Consider the following 21,554-nt stretch of genomic DNA (forward strand, 5'->3'; position numbering starts at 1 on the left):
TCCATATTCACTACACAGATTGCCAAAAGTAAAACACTTTGAGTATTTAGAAGGAATGTTACTTTGATTGGAAATTTCATTTTTCTTTTTTTCCCGCCGGCCTTTTGCCTTTCAGAGGACAAAAATCCGTCAAACAAGAAACAGAATTGGTCTGTCCTAAATACGTAAATCTAAAAAGAGATGCCAGCTAACTTTTTTGAGGATGGCTAATTGGTAATGAACCAATTCTCAATTGTGAGATTTCACTAATTCCCAACACTTATTTTGGCAAAGACAAATGCAGATGGTGTCAGCAGGCTACAGTAGTGACCTTGACCTTTTCCTATGACTATTAAAACTGATTTCCCTCTGTACAAATGTCATCTCAAGACTAATGTGTGATTTTGCTGTTATATTATACAGCAATATCGCAATAATATCATGGCAGGAGACACTAGAAATGGGCTTCATACATTGTTCCAACATTGAGAGATGAGACCCAGGTCAATGTTCCGTATTTTCTCAAAGTACTGTTTGAGCATCATATCTTCTTTATTGCATAGCTAAATGCTCATCTTCAGTTATTTCACTAATCTACATAGTATGACAAAGTCATCAAAGTCTGATTTTGTCATTTTTTCTCTCTTTCAATGTGAATTACCTGATCAAAGTCTGACCCAACAGGCAACACACATCAGAGGTCATCAGACCTCATCAATACTCATCAGTTGTGCAACCATTCCTATCTGGCTTGATTCATTGTGCAACTGTTCACCATGTCAACATTTCAAGTATGAAATGTGTTGAATTGGTAAATTGTTACCTGACACAGATGTAATAAACTCTTTTCCCATTGAGGTAATGAGAAAGTAACATTTTGACAGTTTCGTAACAGTTGCATCAAGCATCATCAGACCACATTACATCCTTGAGATCACTAGTCGTATGAGGAAACAAATAAATAAACAGTGATCATGGTGATAATTGTGCTTTGTGCATGGGTGGGCCAGTGGTTCAAAGCTGGGCATATGCTGACAAGCCATATTACCCTCATGTTCAATGCAACAACTAACTTTACTCACTCACTCATAACTGTACCGCCTCACATTGCACTGCCACAAACTACCTTCCTAGAGCCAGGAGTGCATTAATGTTGCCTAATGAGGTATAGAAATTCTTAATTAATGTTTCTGCTGAACAGACATCATCGTCAGCACAGTAATTAGTATTGGTACTGATGGTAGAAACAGTCAAGGCATTATCCACCCAAAACCTCCTCCTATGTACATAGTGGCAATCACATTAGATGCATGTTTCATCTGCATTAGGTGTTGGAACCAGGTTAATCTACCATCAAATGCAGTATATTTGTAATTAAGGGAATGAAAACATATGTAATTGATCTCTGCCCGTGTTACTAAAACAAGGTAAAAAGCTTCTGTCTGTTTGAGCTTTGAAGGCACAAAGTTCCTCTTAGAAGAATGTATTCTGTCAGTGTTCAGTAAATGTAGTTAGTGTATGACTTTTACTCAAATAAACAAGGGAGATGAACGAACACATTAACATGTTTGATCCATACAGTCATTAATTATTATGTCTAGGGACTTTGAGGGGTTCTAGACATTACAATTACATTGCCATATTGAACACTGTCCCAACAACAAATATAATTGTGAAGAGTAATTAAGTTTAGCTTGACGTTGCACTCAGTAATAATCCAGCAATATAGTAGCAGTTTGTAAATAATTGAGTCTGGATTGACAATCCAGTGATCAACAGCATGACCCTCAATCTGAACAATTGGGAACTGATGACAACCAAACCTGACCACCCAGTCCCATTAGTCGCCTCTTACGACAAGTTTAGTCGCCTTTTATGGCAAGCATGGGTTGCTGAAGGCCTATTCTACCCAGACTTTCACAGTTATAAATGTGACGAGTATGAGGTAAGACCTTATTGTTACTGTTAAACAATACCTATTCACGCTCCTTAAATTGAAACTTGTTTTATACAATGGTGGTGTAGCCTAGTGGTTAATGTGTTGGCTTGATCCATGATCCATGGTCTGGAGACCAAACATATGGACGGATTGCACAAACGCACCATGTTTCGGAGGTCACCGAGAAGCATGCTTTTCCACGTGCGACCAGACCATGTGATCTTGACCACATGGGACACTGACGAATCGATCAGTGTGTTGTACAGGATTGTTCGAGTAAAGTGACTGTTCGTCACAATTGTATTACCTTGTCCAGGTAGGATGCAGTTATATAGTTAAATAAAATTTGAACAGACAGTTCGTCAAATTTGAAGTAGCCCATATGTAGCTGTAACAGTGCAGCAATCTTGGAATACTAATAGATAGTACAGATAATAGATTTCAAAGTTTATTATTAAGTTTCTTTCCCCATTATAAGATATTCACGTTTAGTTCCCCATGTTTGTTGGTTGGATTATTTTATACATTTATAGCCAAGAGAATTACGTTTTGTTCCCAAAATAGTACACAAAGACACATACTTTTTCAATTCCACTGCTCACCAATCCATGTTCGATTCCCCACATAGGTACAATGTGTGAAGTCTGTTTCTGGTGTATCCGTCCATGATGTTGCTAAAGACAGAGTAAAACCATACTCACTCGTGCACTCACTCCTACCTGAACAGGGAAATGATAAAAGTCATGTCCATTCTACAATGCTCTCAACAATCCATTGCCTAATGTTCATAAAATGATTAGGCAGCCTCCTCATTACAGACAAGCAGTGTAGATTTTTGCAACCATTTCATAATAAACAAAGCAATATTTTGCATCCGGTGTAGGTTTCTACCATGTCATTAAATTTTAGATGTGTACTGCCAGGTCTGTACTTTTTTGAAACCTTTCTGGGTACAAAATTGTTTACAAATATACACTTGAAATGCAGTTTTCTAATTGCATCAACAAGCCAGCCACACTATATTAACATCAAATAAATCTCTCGGCTTGATGAACGTGAGCAATGTTTAGTCTCTTGACTTTGTTATATAAATAACCCATGTACCTTGCTTTCTACAGTGAGTTTTGACTACAGAAAACAAATATTCCTTTATTTCCATCCAGGATGAGAATTCTGCTTCCTGAGGGAGTTAATTTGTATAAACACTTCAATAAATAAACCACTTTACACTGCCTTATTACACTATTAGACCTTGCACCCATCACCAAAGTTCATCCAGATGTTTAATTACTAACATACACACCTTACCCTAATAAGTGAAAATCACCATCTTCGCCTGAAACGCCATTCAGATGATGGAAGCCATATTGAAGGCAGATGGGCAAAGATCTGGGTCATAGTTGCCAGGTTATGGTAATATGGAAGTTGTGTCAGATTTTCACAAGTGTCTGTGTTTGTTTGTTTTGTACTTGTAGAACAATATAGGGAACCCCTACGGTCTGGTTATCACCTCCCAAATCAACATAAATCCGTCAGGACAGCCAATGCAGGCAAAGTCATTTTCTGGAAAACGTGGATCTGGTTTGTGCTAAGATTTTGGTTTTCAGTTACACAGCAATGCCTTTATTATGACACTGCCCCTCCACCTCCCCTACAAAATTAAAAAAAACAACAACAATGGATGACCTTTTTCGGCAAACATGACTGGGTTAACTTGTCCTTTGGTCTTCTTTATATGCCTCTTCTTCCTGTGTTCATTTTTTTTTCACTTACCTCACAAGTTGCATTTTCATCATGTTCACGCTTTTTTCACAATTTCAAGGCACATTAGGAAAACAAAGTCTAACTATCATTTTCACAGATGCCACTTCTCAAAATATTTTCTCCCTTGTAGGTTTCAAAAAAGAAAGAACAAAAAAGATTCTCCATCCTCCAACAATAAACTGACACCTATCCTGCTTTTAGAAACAAACTGAAATAGCAAACAAAGAGCAAGCATGTCTCATAAATGTACATGAATAATTTTTAAATGTTGGGAGTAGAAAAGAGATACTGTTTTCAAATTTGAGCATTGGGATAGTATTTATTTATATAACATTTGGTGACTAATATTTTTGATGTGGCAATATGACAATAAAACCTAACCAGTGCTATTTGCCAAACCTTTACATGGATCACTAAACATAAAGAACATTTATTCCATAGCTTGATGTAAGGACACGTCTGACTTACATAACCTTAGTACAACTGCAATGTTTATGCTTAACAAAACCTACTAAAGATGATGAAATCTACATCACATCTGTGCAAGCAGTATGTTACATACATATATTGTACAGCCAAACAAACACAAGTTTAAAAAATATTGAAACATTACACAAGTAAGCGTTTATGTTCATTTTATGTCTTCTATTTTTAAATTGACAAAAACCAAAGCCAACCAACATTTGAACAAATTTGTTACAATCTGTTGCAGACAAAACAAATCACATTACAAAAATCTGAAATTTCCAAGATGCAAAAATGTATGTAAAACTTCTGTTAACCAAAATTAAGTTTTCTGCCCAAACCACTTTGTGCCACAGAGTTAAAATGATACATTCCTAACACAATAAAAAATATAGCTGCGAGCAGCGATGAGGGCTTCTTGGATGTTATGCAATACAGCCATTTGCATCTGTGACGTACTTCCAATAGTAGTCATGGCTACAGATAATATAGATACATGGAACTGTCAGTACTGGGAAATGTGTCATTCTTTTACTCTGAATTCATATTGGCTTTAAATACAGATGCTACCCGTATTAGGATATCAATCAAACAAACATAATGATTGTCGCTTTCAATTCTTATATGCTTTGAAACAGATGCTACTTGTAAATTAGCATGAAAAGAGAAAAAAACTTAGTGGTTGTCCATTCAGTGATCAAAGCATGCACACTTCACAACAATCTTTTCAAAATGTCTAAAACATAAAAGCCTAAGCTGAATGTGATTCACGGTATGTTACTTAAATATATATATAATATATGTTGTATTAAGTAAATCTATATCAATGAACATAACAAACATGTCCAGTGATCTAATTTCAATAACATACAGGAAAAAACACCATTGATCTTGTTGACATAACTCGTACTTGAATTGTTCCTGAGCTTGTGATTAATCTTGGAAATTTCACACTACCAGCACAAACGTAGTACTAGTCTAGATGGATAGACAACGCCATTCAGTGTGTTCACTTTCGTGGTTCAATTGATGTAAATTTGACTTATAATATTCATAACATCATACCAGTACCAGCTGAATGCTCAATACCATAGGACGATAGCACGTTACTATAGTCCAAATGATACTGGTTGTGATTGTGTATGAATTTAAAAACAAGTTAACAGCAGCTATACCTGCCTCAGTGACAATATTTCGCTAGATCATGAGCACAAGATACATCAGGTTGTAGATATGCTAAAGCACACAGAATATTTTAAATGACTATTAAAACCTGAACAAAATGGCTATTTAATCTTTCTATGGTTGATGTGGCGTAAGTTATGGTTGTGTATGTTTGGAATGTAGCTGTGCTGTTAAAACCTGCTTTGTGCTTTAAACAGGAAACCTTAACTATCAAAACAAGACAGGTATATGGAACAGAAGGCAAAATACCGCGGTTCCACTTATATCTCGGTTTATTGTTTCACAGACGAGGAATTTCTAGAATGAACGCATATATGCTACTCCATTGTACACTAAAAAGTCTATGCATTAAGAGGTAACAACATCAGTCCAAACAAGGTAAGATTTGGTTGGAGAAGTACTGCCAGACCTAGTTAATTTGCGTATTTCAGCGCCTTCTAGCACGTCGACCTGGCGCAACATTTTATTTTTGCCATTTTCAAAAGGATGAATGAAAAATCTATGAGACCTGTAAAAAATGTTATTTTACTTCTGTTACGATTCATACAATTAAACAATCACAGTACATAGATAACATGCATATACTTTAATACATTTTTAGACCAGCCACTGAGTTGTACAAATTGAGGGATTTTCAAAAGTATATAATCTTTTGCGAGACGCATGGAATTGTTCTCTACATCTGTTGTTCTTTAAAGTGGAAAATAATTGTAGTTTAGGTTCGCAAGCTTAGAAGCACCATCTTCGAATTCGTAAGTTAACTTGTCAGAAGTTTAATAAACGCTTATATATCATAAATTTCATAGTGTGACACGCTACACAGTGTAAATTTGCTAACATCTGTGAACTCGTTAATTAAAGCATGGGCTGGAACTCAGTGTGAAAACAATGCCATTTGTGATTAATTACTTTAAATGACACCAGCAAGTCAGTCTATCGTATCGGTGCTTGGCGAGACGCTCCCGATTTGTCACCTCCCGGCTTGGAATGAATTTCACGTGCATTTCATGCTCATGCAGAGACAATGAGGGTGAAAAGGAGAGAGATGGAAGCAAACTGATTTTCAGTAAGTCTTGATCTTGAAATCCAATCAAATGCATGTAAAATTATTTATAATATTAATAGAATACGGAAGCTCGACCGAAAATATAGTATAAGTAATCATAAGTTACATTCATGGTTTCCTCGCTGCATCGGTAAATATCCACACTGTTTTAAGCAAGGAGACTCATCGGAGGCCCCACGCCAAGAACAGAAGCGATATTGACCGATACACTTCGGACTTTGCTTGCTGATGAATTTACTTGTATGAATCGACGTATGCACTACAGAACACACAAAAACCTTTAACTTTTTTGCATTTTCAGTTAGTTTTCAGATATATTCATAGGCCTATAAAAGGCGTTTCAACTGATTTCAACTGAAGCTCAGATCAAATGTATCTGCTAAGCGTTAGTACTTTTGACATACACAAAGGCAGGTTATACTTATATACACAGAACTCATACATATCGCCAACTTTGAACGAAACGACTGAACTTAGAGACAATAGTGAGTGCCGGTGTGCGGTCCTGTGAGACACATGTTTGAAGGAGCGGCCGTATTCGACCTCCCACTTTCCTTCAGATTTTCGTGCTCTTTTCTAGGGTTAAACGTTAAATGCTGTACTAACTTTTAGCACGTTCGGCCGCGTATTCCTGGGCCGTCGGTGTGATAAAAAGAAGTGCCTATTTCCTTAATAAGCAGAAACTTGGGGACTTTGATGGCTAGTATTGTTTATGGTGACGTGTACATAGAGGCAAGCACTTTCGATAGATATTTAAAGCGGTCTAAGCAGAAATATTAATAAATTTGCTCCGCACTCTTTCCTTTCATTTGGGGTACGTCTCAAATGTTTTCTCTTCTTTTTTAGCTAATGCAGTGTGTATCGATGTCAAAACGGTGCCTTTTAGCAAAGATGTGACTGTGTGGGAGGTGCCTAGAGACAAAGTATGGCAAGTTTGAAAGCGGTAGCTGTTGTAGTTGTAGTGCAGCAGATTTTGGGAGCAAAGTAGTCAGAATTGGGCTGAAAAACAGCAGCAAAAACTTCAATCGCAAATAGCGGCCAAACGGTGCATTTTAGCGACTCGACCCGTCCAGGCGAAATTGTAGACATTTTGATTGCGCATCTGCTCAAGAAGTTTGGTAGACATTGCAGCAGTAGTTTCGGAAATATTTGCATTTCAAATTGAAAATTTCGAATTAATTTTGATTTATCTGCCCTTTGCTATTGGGCCCACAGCCTAGAGATTTTAATGGGGAATATCTACACCTCGGTGCGCATCTGCCTGATTTTTTTCAAGCGATTCTGTCCACTGGTGCTCTTTGTAGCGCTGGAACAAAATACGGCGGAAAAATAAATCATAATAATAATAATAAAAACATCAGTAATTACAATAGGTCTTTTGCCTTATGGCAAGAAGCCCTAAAAATGCAACATTTCTCACTGGAGGTAACCACAAACGAAGTATATCCACATCAATTAATTATGTTCAGACAAAATAAAGCAATATTTTTTTCGAGAATCTAATAACTAATTTGGGAACAATCCTTGTTTCTTGAGCAGGAAAATTCCCCATATTCTTAAGTGCATCTAAACATTCTTCAGTGAGCACAAACAGAATGAGCATGTGGAGAGGGCGATAGCTTATTTCTGAAGGATGAAGATACCTGTGGGAAATTGACACAGCTGTTGGTTTGATGTTGCTCTCTATTGATAGCAAATCTGACATTTTTCCTTGTTTTTTAACAGAAACATGTAGAGTGAGTGAGTTAGTTTTACATCGCACTCAGAAATATTCCAACTGTATGGGACTGGTCTGTAAATAATTGAGTCTGGACCAGAACATCCAGTGATCAACAGCATGAGCATCTCTCTCCGCAACTGGGAACCAATCACATGTGCCAGGCAAGTCAGTGAGTCTGACCACCCAATCCTGTTAGTCACCTCTGAAGACCTTTCCTTCCCCGCATCTTTGTGAGTTAGAAAATGTAGATGTTTACTTAACATGTTTAGGGACAGTTTCCTAAAATAGTGACAGAGGTACACATAAATTGCATAACAGTATGAATTAGACAAATATCTGTGTGAAAACTCAATTCTTATTATGTCTATTTCATACCAATATCCTTGATTTTTGTAAATAACAAATATATTAGATTTTACGTGCATACACACAAAAAAGTCGAATTTCAGCTTGTGTACAGTTGCACAGATAAACTAAGTGAAGTATACAGAGAAGCTTTAATTTCAACATCTCCTAGTCTTTCTTATCGTTTAAATTTTATAACATTTTAAAATTTGTGGAAAATGACAAAATAGCCAACTGAGTTTGAGTGAGATGGGTACAATGTATTCAGTTACTCAAAGAAAAATTATTATGCCCAACTGAAATGAACGTAAGTGCGTGCGCAACTCAATGACTGTTTAGTTCAATGATTTATAATACAAACAAAAAAATGCAAATGATTTTACCGCAAAAAAGTTTTTGTAACTTGCATCACAACCTGCTGACAATGTCCAGTTCTGTTTTGAGATACAGCTGTTAGGGTCGACATATGCACACAAGATCATATCTATAATTTCTTTTTCCATTTTTCACTTTTGAAAAAATATCACAGACTTTAGCAATTTTTACATGACGGCTACCATTCAAATTTTTGATTGAAGAGACAAGCTGCCTAATTTAGTGTTATTTGTATTCAGCACTTATTAAATATTATCTGCAACTGACGGCACCTGCTGCAAAAGCCATTTTTCTCATCAGTGGAATGGCAACTCAAAATCAATATCCTTTTAATAAGTTAATAGCAAACCTAGACGTAGTTTTAAGAGTACTACATACAACAATAAGCCGACAAAGCTTTTTGCACATACTTCTTTGATGTATGACCACAAACCTTTCCGTGAAAATTTATTGCCTCATGACCTTGACTTTTGCCCTTCAGGACAATCCGAAAAGAATTTGATAGGTCCATATGGAATGAGCCATTGTCAGATATTCTCTGTTAAAATCTTACAAATAAAGTCCAAACAAAGCATGATGCTGACATATTACACAATGACCTCAGTTATCTCAAAGGATTACCTCTTTGACAAAAACACAACTGACATTCAATGTGAGGGTATCTGTGAAAAAAACACATAAATACTTGTAGAGGTAACCATGCATTAGAAAGTAACAGACAGACAACCAGACATTACCCTGTTCATGAATGTTTTTCAGGTGTACAGTTGACTAGGCTTTGCATATATCTATGATGTATCTATATATACCTTTTGGTAAACAACTGGTATGGTTAATATTTCTTGGTGGTTCATTAAAACATGTTCTGTCATTTTGTCTCATGACACCAGTCACTGGATTGTCTGGTCTAGATTGGATTATTTGCTAGGTGACATCATACAGCTGTAATATTGCTGTGAGTGGCATTAAAATAAAAACATACAAAAAACACCTAAAATACATGCTTAAAGCAAAGTAGCAATTTTACCTACAGTGGCTCGTAGGATTTCATTATGAAAACCTTAATGTGAACCTTTTGTATTAGTTTGACAATAGTCTATTAACAGCAGGGCTCCACCTAGAGACATTACATATCAAATTCATTGGAAATTAATACTTAACCCAAATCCTTTGTGCATCAGTGTTGTGACCTTGACCTTTGATCACAACCCTAAAGATATGCCCTCTGGTAGAATCCACTAAGAAAGCCCATGCAAGTCTTGAAAATGTGGCAAGTCTAGATTCCCTTAGCTTCAGGATATGAAGAAAGTCTCCAAGCTCCATTTCATTATATTATTGATTATTTAACTATGAACTTTTTCAGTAAAATATGTTCATTTCAGAGACTAGTTGTTAGTCTATTTAGAAATTTTAATGTGTCTCTTTCATGAATGTTTCCCATACTGTTCTGAATTTATCTGAATGTCTTCAGAAACCCGTGAAGGTCCTGTGGTAGAATAGGCCTTCAGCAACCCATGCTTGCCATAAAAGGCGACTCAGCTTGTCATAAGAGGCGACTAACGGCATTGGGTGGTCAGGCTCGCCGACTTGGTTGACACATGGCATCGGTTCCCAATTACGCAGATCGATGCTCATGTTGTTGATCACTGGATTGTCTGGCCCAGACTCGATTATTTACAGACCGCCGCCATATAGCTGGAATATTGCTGAGTGCAGCGTAAAACTAAAACTCACTCACTCACTCACATGTTTTCAGAAGATAAATTTGAATCAAAGATTTTTTTCACTTTCAAATATCACAAAAATGCAAAACACTCCAAAATCACCTTTTAGACACGTTAGCCTTTTTGACACATTTTAATTTGTACAAAACATGCATGTTTTAACATAGTGTATTTGTCATGTACATGAACACAGCTGATAACTTTGGTGACGGGTTGGTCAATTCTTAAAAGGAGAACACTAACATAATTATAGTTTTTGACATATGAAAAAAAGCATCCTAAAAGTCACCTTCCTTATTAAAATTTCACAAAAAGTTTGCAAAATCCAATAAAAACGTGATTAACATCCTTGAATTCCCATGCATTACAGAAACACCTGACAGTTAAAGAGCACAAGCTGGTTATCATCAAATTGCCGATGGCTTCCCCTTTGTTGGTTATATTTGAACAACTTGACTGTGCCCATCGATTATGAAGCAATGAAAGACGTTCCCGATGACATATGTACATCTCCATGATAAGGAAAACACATGTGTCACAAAAATTGCGACAGACTTTATCATGGTTTATGGTTCTGATATTTTTTTCACATTTAGACATCAGCATTCTGTTCACATACAAATAATACATAATACTCATCTTCATCAATTACTAGATCACAACACAACCACTTCCACCGAATTTCTGAACCATATCGTAATACTAAGAAATTTACAAGCAGCTACAATGAAATATGCTTATTCTTACGAAGAAATCTAAGCACAGAGAAAATTACTATCTTTGAGGGAGACAGTTTGACATGCTTTTGACCACTTCAATGATGATAACAGATAACAGATAACAGATAACACCAAGTCAGCTACAATAGGTTACAGTTTTAAGATCTTGACCCCTTCGTAACATTATCAGAAGACTCGGGAACACACAAAAAAATGTTTATCAAATAAACAACTGAAGGAAAACCAAGTTCTATGGATAATAGACTATAGAATAATCGGTTTTATCTGTTCAGTTATACTGTTTATCTGACAAATCATTGTAGGAGTTTTCAGTATCCTTTAACATATTTCTTAGATTGACAGTGGTGAATGCATCCAGATGCCAATTGATTTTGAAAGGAAGTTTTGAACTATTGTAGTGCTTGGTCTTTGGCAAAATGGTGGACTCTATACACATCAGATGTCACGAGTAAGTGAGTGAGTTTAGTTTTACGCCACACTCAGCAATATTCCAATCATATGGTGGCGGTTTGTAAATAATGAAGTCTGGACCAGTCAAGTGAGTTCCAGTGAGATATGCATAATGGAAAAAGTTCAGATACTAGAAACTGTTTTTGTGATTAAAACATAAATATACCTGGGTTTTTTTAATTGAAAATTTGTGTACATGTTTCTGATTACTTTACATTTCACTCAGTAAATTATTGCAATTCTTTCACATTCTCCATTAATGTGAGTATCGCTTACAAAATAAAAAGGTCCTTTATTCATTTTCATTGTTAGAATAATCACTATTTATCAACATTTTTCAACCGAACAGCCTTTGTCACACATGGTGGTACTGTAAATACTATATAACTGCTGGTCGTACTGAGTGTGCTCTCCTCATGATACTCTGTTGTTCACTGGAAGGACAGAACTGGTTTCTTTTACACTTCCCTGCCTCCAGGAACTAGGTTCAGAAGATGAGATGGATACAACATAAGATTTTTTCCAAGTTAATAAGATTACCAGATTTGTGAAAAAACGGTAAGCATCTCAATTGTTTGTAATGAAAACAAGGGTTTTGTGAAGCAGCCCTTCTCTTCGACATGAAAAGTCATTATATACCAATTAGAGCACCATGGAGGAAAGTCATGTCGAGGCAGGGATTGATTACTTCAATAAACTCGGGGGGGAAAAAATGAACATTAGCTAGGGGAGTTCCAGTTTACCTAGCTCCTACAGCAACTGTCAAGATGATTTCAGGTTAATGTCAGGGTTAACAACGTGGTTGCTTGTAATTGTATATTATGAGCTCCTTGTCTCATCTTCTGGGCGTTATTTCCTTGAACAACTCAGCTGAAGAATGAAGGTGCATTAAAGTAGAGTTTAAACTAGTTATTGGTAATTACTGTAATGACGTCACAATTACAACAATATTTTGTGTTTGGTTCACATATGAAACTTGGAATGTCAATAATATGTAAGATTCTAAAGTTATGTACACTGAAGTTGTTGCACATACTAAACATTAGGCCAAATAAACATGTGAAATGTTTCTCAGGCATTGGCGTGTCACTTTTATTTTTCAACAATTCTTTATTGCCATTTACAAAAAATAATTCTGACATGGCTGCATCCTGATCATCCATTTGTCCACCATAAGATGAGTGTCTGTAAGGAGTGTGACTTGAATCTATGACTCTTTAACACATGCTCAACTTTCCAAGCTGAGAAAAAAAATGAGAATGTGTTTTTTCCTTGTCACTTTTTTTTTCAATTTTGAAAGTTGAACTTGATCATCAAAAGGGATGGGCACACATATTTTCACAAAGGCACATTTAATTTTATCTGTCTGATGACCTATGGCACCCTTCGAAAAAACTGCATTGCGATCCTTTAATTATCTTTACAACCCTTCAGGCATTTGGCCGTTCGGGTAGTCTAATGATTTAAGTGTTCGCTCGTCACCCTAAAGACCTTGATTTGGACATGATTTCTAAAAAAATATCGAAAGTTTTCATCATGTACATTTAAAAAGTTTTGAAAAATGTCATTTTCAATCATCTTCTTTTTTGTATATATTTCTTAAAGTTAATATGGTTTCCATTTGTCTTATCTGTAACATGAAAATATACTTGTATTAAGTTATAAGACCAAATTATCAAATATTTGCAAGCTGTTTATAAAAATGTTACTGACAAGAGTTCCAGTTTTCTGTTTCCATGGCAACTGGGACATCTGTCAAAGAGTAATTAAAAATGATCACTTCTGCTGGAAGTGCTACAAATCCCAGCTACTTTCATTTCCAGCCAAGAACCCTGTGTCATGGCTGAGCAGCCCTGGAGTTAAGTATCATGACTATTTCAACAAAACACTTTGATGGTTTGGGGGCAACCTGACTGTTTCTACCCTGTGCTTACGCTTGAGAAGTATTAATGCTTATTTTACCTCCTCCAGACGAAAGCAGGAATAATGATGTTCTCCTTGGGTTATTAATACAGTAAAACAGCAATTTGGTTGTGGCTTGTATGCTGATGAGAAAAGGTCTGATGTAGATGAAGTATGTTGGAATGAAGAATCGTTTTGAATAAAGCTAGAAAAGATTTTGGTCTGGGTGCCAATTTTGGGAACTATATCTGGGAAAAGCATTATCATGATTGTTTATCTTGTTCCATAGGGGTGGTGGGGTAGCCTAGTGGTTAAAGTGTTCTCTCTTACCGCCAAACACCCAGGTTCGACACCCCGCATGGATACATTGTGTGACCCTGGTTGTGATATTGCTGGAAGATGGCTAAAAGCGCCATAAAACTATACTCATTCACTACCTGTCCTATAACATTTGGGGTTGGCAGGATTCAAATTACCTCATTTCAAGAGTCCTCACAAGAATATACATGATCAGGTATCATAATATCTAGTAATTGTGTTTAGCACAGGAATGGCATAATATTTCTTGAAAAGACTTTGGTACAGAAAATATCTGGCACTCATCAGAATGCATTACACAATGTATCTAACTTCCATTGCCTGTTTTGTATGTCATATTTTAAGTGTCATTACGATTTCTTCTGAAAGCTCTACGTAATGTACAAAAGTACTCAAAAAGTAGAGATTGAGAATTCAAAAACCTACTCAGTACAATAAAAGCAAAATATTACTAAACAATGATCCAGACGGTAGATATTATTGTCTAGAATCATTATAAGGTAATTATCAAGGCACGTATGTATCTTAATGGTGCTGTGCAATTTGTGATAATGTACATTTACAATGATTTTACCAACATAATTTACTTTGTTCCATGACTTTGAAGTTTAATGACATGCACAAATTCTATTCTATCCTGCCTGTTGCTTGGCATCAAGGGAATAACATTAATTACGAACTTGGAGTTAATGTACTGGGCCTGAGTAGATATCCTTGTTACCCTGCCCTACCCCTAGTCTGTGTCACACATCCTAGAAATTAAACCAGAGGCCATATAATAGATTATATGGTCTCTGGTTAGACTAAATAAGACTCCTACTTACATCTGAAATGATTTGGCCAGTCAAGATTGCCTCAGCCCCAGAAGTTAAACATTGTTCTAGGGCTTATTAGGATTTGTTTAAAAGGCATGTTGATATATTTTAAAATACAATACTTTATGGCAATCTGGGTCAGTGCTAAAATCCTAGCATGGTCTGAACATAAAGTCCCTACTCATGACACATTTCTATAAGGGCACTATTCTTGAACACATCATTACATCCTAAATAAAAGGGACAGTGGGGTAGCCCAGTGGTTAAGGCCACATCAAATACCCAGGTTTGATTCCCCACATGGGTACAATGTGCAATATGTGAAGCCCATTTCTGGTGTACCCAGCCGTGATATTGGTGGAACATTGCCTTTATTGGTGGAACACTGCCTTTATTGGTGGAATATTGATAAAAGTGGCCTAAAACCAAACTCAGTCAAGCCTAAATGAAGCATCAGACACATTTACAAAAGATGCCAAGAACTTGATAAAGTGTATTTACTTTCTTTTGTACATATCTAAAGATGACTAAACATTTACACACAAACGTCTAACTTATATATGCATATATAAGTTCTACGCCACATATAAAGACCAGATACTCTCATAAACAAGATAAGATGTCTACCAGTCAGCAAGGTCTAAAACAGGCACTTACACTCTTCCCTGAGAGTTCAAACAGCAGCCCTAAACACAACTTGGAATACCATGGGCCACAGCCATTAAACCTTATCTTATCAAATGTTATCAGTTAAATTGAGGTGACTAGTTCTCAAGCAGGCTCCCTGTGTGGGAAAGGCTTCATGGACAAGAACTGCTTGTGACTCACGGCTCTATTTCTTGCAAAACTGTCTCAGTCCTGGTAATACAAACTGAATATATTTCTTGTATAGAAGTATTTACTGACTGATGAATAAGTGATGATGTATTTCTCCATTCAGCTTCAATATTATACGTACATGCAATACTGATCAAAAATATATTAAACAAAATACAAAAAATGTAGTTTAAATTTAAATTTCCTTGGTAGAATTGTTAGTTTGTGGTGAATATACATAAACTGGTGAGATCATGTGGTCAAAATGAATTGGTATCCTTGGCTAATCACGATCTACCATTTTTGTATTAAATATTAACAAAATAAAGCTAATTTCATTCAAGATTCCTTGTACTGCGTGACAAGGCTGTCTCTTAACAAATATATTTTTTGTGGACATAAACGGAATGTTTTCATTTACTGAAAAGATCGTTTTAATCTTCATTTTCCTCTAATATCTGTCAGTAATACAATCATAAACCTGTTCACACACGAAAAAAAAACATATCGATCAAACGGAACATCAACTGTCTGTTGAACATCAGACATTTAAAGTAATGTTCATCAAACGTTTTTCGCTTACACAGTAGAACATAGGCTTGACAATAACTGTAATAACCTAACCACAAATGCCCAAACACATACTCACATATTGGCTTCAAAGTCCAGGCGTCAGTAAATATATATCCCTGGGGGAAATTTTTATGTTTCTCCGATGTCAACACCTCTACAAGTAGCTAGCACCACGGGCGCTTGCCGCTTCGCGTATCTTTCACCTAGGCGTTCGGCCTATCCCATTCGGGCAGCGGCTCGTCTCGCGCGCGTTCTATCAAAGCAGTGTTTATGGAGTCTCATGTAACATGTCTCGCGCCGGCTTTGGGTTTTCGGTTCTAAGCTGTCTTTGGATAAAAGCTTGATGTTTGAAAATTGAGAATGTTTTTCTTAATATTTCTTCAGAAGTGCAGTGGAATTTCAGGAAGTGGTTTATTACCATCGAGGACAAAGAGAGACTGCGCGTCGATATAACATGAGGGTGTGTTATGTAATCTCTCGCTGTGGGACTGCACCGCAGTAAGGGTTTAAAGGAAGGACCAGGGAGGTGCGTTCAGATTGCGTAATGGCTCCCTCTGGTTCTAATAGATGTACCGACCACGAGGGTTTGGGAAAACAGTTACCCCCACTACTCCTGTCTTTTATCAGTCCCTCTTATCACTCTGCCCGCACAGAGATTCTCATGGCTGCAAGCTCCGTCTTGCACGAAGACTGATAGCTATTGGTTATGAGTTATGATGGAACAGATAGGCCTACAGACAGTCAAAGAATTATACCCAACACAGCCAAGGCAAGTCTAGAATATAAGCGCAAGTGAAGATAGTCATAGTTTCAGACCGGAAAATGAACAAAATCTCCTGGCTTCTTTTTGTTTCTATGAATATTTTCTGTAAAATATTTTCCCTCTGAGGCAACTCCTTAGTCTATGGATGGAGTTAAATATACAGAAAACCGACGCATCTTGCGGAACCTAGTCAAAATTTAAATGTAAGTAAGAAAGTATTTCAATAAAAACATCTCAAACCTTGAGGCCATTTGACATGTTCCCCATCTTGCATTTATTTGTTCCAAAATAGCATGGAAATAATGTGCTATCATGATGCCTATCTGGTACATTACCGGTAAGCAAGTTACGTTTTCTTTCGTTTAGAGTTTTGAAAGTAATTAATTTCAGAGGAAAATGAATTAAACAGGAGCGTCTTACATCTCAATGTATACCACACGAATGGAAAAAGATCATTATATTTTCTTGTTATTTGTGACCGTCATGTAAATTGTATACCGGGTATCTATACTATGTTGCTAAGAACAGTAGACACTACTGTTAAATCAGCTTGTCCAGTGATGTTAAATTGTGATGTTTATATCAAAGTTATCTGAAAAAGTTCCAGAATACTAAGTATTTTCTATTTGGTGAAAGAAAGACAAATATACCTTACACAAATGTTAGCATGCCAAAATTTATCAAATTTTGCCCTTTAAAGTAATTGTCAAAATTTAGTTTCGAAACTGGATTGTGACAATTACTCTAAAGGGCAAAATTTGATAAATTTTGACATGCTAACACAAAGTTATCACATTCGTGCTGTTCATTAGATGCAGATCTGTTTCGTTTTAATTCATCACACAGTCGAGCTTGCAACTGCGGTGCTCTAGTGGAAGATGCAAACCATTTCTTTTTAAAATGTCCAAAATTTGTCAGCTGCCGTTTTTATCTGAAGTAACACTCTGAACTATCAAAAATCCACTTAGACATTGATACCATTCTATACGGCAACGCTGCTCTACCGACTACTTTTAATGGAAATATCTTCAGTTAGTTGCATAAATACACTGTACGAAGTAAGCGCTTCGATTAATTAATTATGTTTCTTAATAATTTTATGTCCCTTCTTTTTTCTTTTTTTATGTTTCTGATGGGTGCGGGAGGTAATAAGTTACATAAACTGTGCCCAATCCCTTTCAACATTGAATAAAATACACGTATGTTCAAACAAATTACTTGCATACTTGACGTTTTTACTGACGAAGTCGTCTTCCCGTGTCTGTTCACGCGAAGCAATACGTTGTATTCTTGCCCCTTGAAAAAGCACACACACCCCTCCACCCCATTCCTTATTTCCCCTACCCATCTCCCCAGAATCGACTGATATCAACAGCTAGGCACAGCTGTTCCAGAGTTTGGTCGGCCTGAACAATCGTTTTGAGACTTCCGTTCAGATAACTAAGTTGAATAAAATCAAGTCTGGTTCACGATGTTGAATTTGTCTTTGTAACGGTCCAAGTTTCGGTGCACTGTGGTACTTTCTACTTTCTAGTTACCATTTTCCCCACTCCGAATATCCTTGAATCATTTCTTTGTATGTTTGTTTGTTGTGTAACACCGCACTTAGCAATATTCCAGCTAAATGACGACGGTCTGTTAATGATCCGGTCTTGACCAGACAATCCATCGATCAACAGCATGAACATCGATTAAGTCACCATGTCGAGCAAGTGAGCAAGCCTGACCGATCCCATTAGTCGCCTCTTATGACAAGCTTGGCATACTGAAGACCATTTCTTACCCTGATCTGCACAAGAACAGGTGGGGCAAATGCTATGCCACCTCATTATAAATAACTCATGAAATACTTTTAACTGGTTTCTCACTGTTTTGTTGCTAATGATTAATTTTTTTCATTGCAACGGCTATAATATTACCTGGTGATGTACACAAACTATTTCTTAAATAGACCAGCAGGTTTCTACAATTGTCCATCTTCCTTTCTCGTCATGGGAAGATAATCCTAAGCGTGTCAAGGATGCCCTATAGTTTATAATATCAATTTGAGAGAAATAGTATACCAATGGTAAGTGATGATTTTTTCACCCTTTACATGGGTTGCTCAAGATCGATTCTATCCCGGATCTCCACGGGTAAGACATGGACAAAAGCTCGGGCCTTGCTTCATGTAGTCTAATACAATACAAGCCGACCCCATCAATTAATGAATTTAGACTCTCCTAGTGGGTTAACAGGGCCTGAAATTCGACCGGGTAGCACAAAACCACTCCAGCATGATTCAACAGATCGGCTCTGCTGACTGTTCAAAATTCGGACACTTATACCGTAATCCCCTGAAACATATGGCCAAGGAAGCTCATGTAACTCTAGGATATGTGTATATGTGACGGTGTGTGGTCCTGTGAATACAGCTCGGGTCAGGAATCAGTTGAAAATAAGCAATGTCGAGCTCGGAGAGTGACAGTGCTTGGCAACCTAACTCCTGAGAGTTTCTAGAACCACACATCGAAGCACACGGTCTCACCTAATGCAAGTGATTTTCTTCAAAACTGCCTCTGTTCACACCAGAAAATGGGTACCCGGTGGGATAAGTCATATGACTATAACCTTTTAGTGCCTCACAGGCATCTTTGGTCATCCGGGGTAATCATAATCAGAATCTGATTGCAGTGTCCAATGAGCAACCATTCAGATGGATACTAGGCGCTAAATGAATGAATTACATTGTTTTATACGATTATTAAATCGAGACAGTTTCAAGAAACAAGGAAAGTGGCTCCTTTTCATTATATTTATCTTTTTATTAGTATCTGTTTTTTCTGTAAAATATGTTAATTTCAGTGACTCTGGCAAGTCCTCGCAGAGTTTATTTGAACAAGCATTGTCACTAAGGTGACAAGCCCCCGCCGCATATTATCTTACCATTTTAAAAAGCAATGAAACTGAAGGTCGTAGTTTAAGATGGAGTTAAATGTCAACAAAAACATGACCAGTCAACCATTAAGGGAAGTCTTGAAAGTCTATGAAGAAACTCAAGTGAACTGTTCTTAAGATATCTATCTTAACAGGCACTTTTAACATGCATGTCTTCAAATCTTCAAAGTGTCTCCGTGACCTTGAAAATTGTGTGAAAGTCACGAAAGCCAACTGGGACCCGCGCCTTCCCCAGATAGAGCTTGATGTCGAATTTGACGAAAATCCATCGAACGCTTCTTGAGGCATATCGTTGACAAATGTGAAAGTTCCCTTGTGACCTTGAAATGAAGGTCAAGGTCACCAAACCCGACTGGGACCTTTCTCATACCGTGATGAACCAACACAGTAAAAACTTCGTTTCCGGACACCGGAAACCTATCTGAATCAAAATGGAAACTTACGTTTCAGTTAGGTTTCCCGATCCTTTCTCTACATTTCCTTCTATTTTCCGGAAAACGAAAACTTACAAATTACCCACAATCAGGTAAGGCTCCAACGCCTTTCTGTTACCCAGAATGCCGTAAGGCACCGGTGCGTTTCCGTTACCCAGATTCCCGTAAGGCACCGGTACGTTTCCGTTACCCAGATTCCCATGAGGCTCCGTTGCGTTTCCGTTACCCAGAATCCTGTATGGCACCGGTGCGTTTCCGTTACCCAGATTCCCGTAAGGCACCGGTGCGTTTCCGTTACCCAGAATGCCGTAAGGCACCGGTGCGTGTCCGTTACCCAGATTCCCGTAAGGCACCGGTGCGTTTCCGTCACCCAGAATGCCGTAAGGCACCGGTGCGTTTCCGTCACCAAGATTCCCGTAAGGCACCGGTGCGTGTCCGTTACCCAGATTCCCGTAAGGCACCGGTGCGTTTCCGTCACCCAGAATGCCGTAAGGCACCGGTGCGTTTCCGTCACCAAGATTCCCGTAAGGCACCGGTGCGTTTCCGTTACCCAGAATGCCGTAAGGCACCGGTGCGTGTCCGTTACCCAGATTCCCGTAAGGCACCGGTGCGTTTCCGTTACCCAGAATGCCGTAAGGCACCGGTGCGTGTCCGTTACCCAGATTCCCGTAAGGCACCGGTGCGTTTCCGTTACCCAGAATGCCGTAAGGCACCGGTGCGTTTCCGTCACCAAGATTCCCGTAAGGCACCGGTGCGTTTCCGTCACCCAGAATGCCGTAAGGCACCGGTGCGTTTCCGTCACCAAGATTCCCGTAAGGCACCGGTGCGTTTCCGTCACCAAGATTCCCGTAAGGCACCGGTGCGTGTCCGTTACCCAGATTCCCGTAAGGCACCGGTGCGTTTCCGTCACCCAGAATGCCGTAAGGCACCGGTGCGTTTCCGTCACCAAGATTCCCGTAAGGCACCGGTGCGTTTCCGTTACCCAGAATGCCGTAAGGCACCGGTGCGTGTCCGTTACCCAGATTCCCGTAAGGCACCGGTGCGTTTCTGTTACCCAGAATGCCGTAAGGCACCGGTGCGTGTCCGTTACCCAGATTCCCGTAAGGCACCGGTGCGTTTCCGTTACCAAGACTCCCGTAATGCTCGAGTGAGTTTCATTTACCCAGATTCCTAAGAGGTGCCATTGGGTTTCTGCTATCCTCTACTTTCAGTTGGATTCAGTAATTTACTTAATTCAACTAGGT

General features: G+C 37.9%; 1 protein-coding gene across 2 annotated transcripts in view; it reads right to left on the reverse strand.

The window, feature by feature from the left end:
* Window positions 1-21,554, reverse strand: part of LOC137298084 (beta-1,3-galactosyltransferase 1-like) — an 83,272-nt gene that overhangs the window by 54,265 nt on the left and 7,453 nt on the right. Inside the window, exon 1 of one of the 2 annotated variants that reach the window (XM_067830155.1) lies at window positions 16,253-16,342. The exons of the other annotated variant lie outside the window; for it this stretch is intronic. The gene's annotated coding sequence lies outside the window, so the exon portion shown is untranslated. Of the gene's footprint in view, window positions 1-16,252; window positions 16,343-21,554 lie in introns of those variants that run through there. 2 annotated transcript variants of the gene reach the window in all.

Source organism: Haliotis asinina, chromosome 10, assembly GCF_037392515.1.
Source record: "Haliotis asinina isolate JCU_RB_2024 chromosome 10, JCU_Hal_asi_v2, whole genome shotgun sequence".
Classification (NCBI taxonomy): Eukaryota; Metazoa; Mollusca; class Gastropoda; order Lepetellida; family Haliotidae; genus Haliotis; species Haliotis asinina.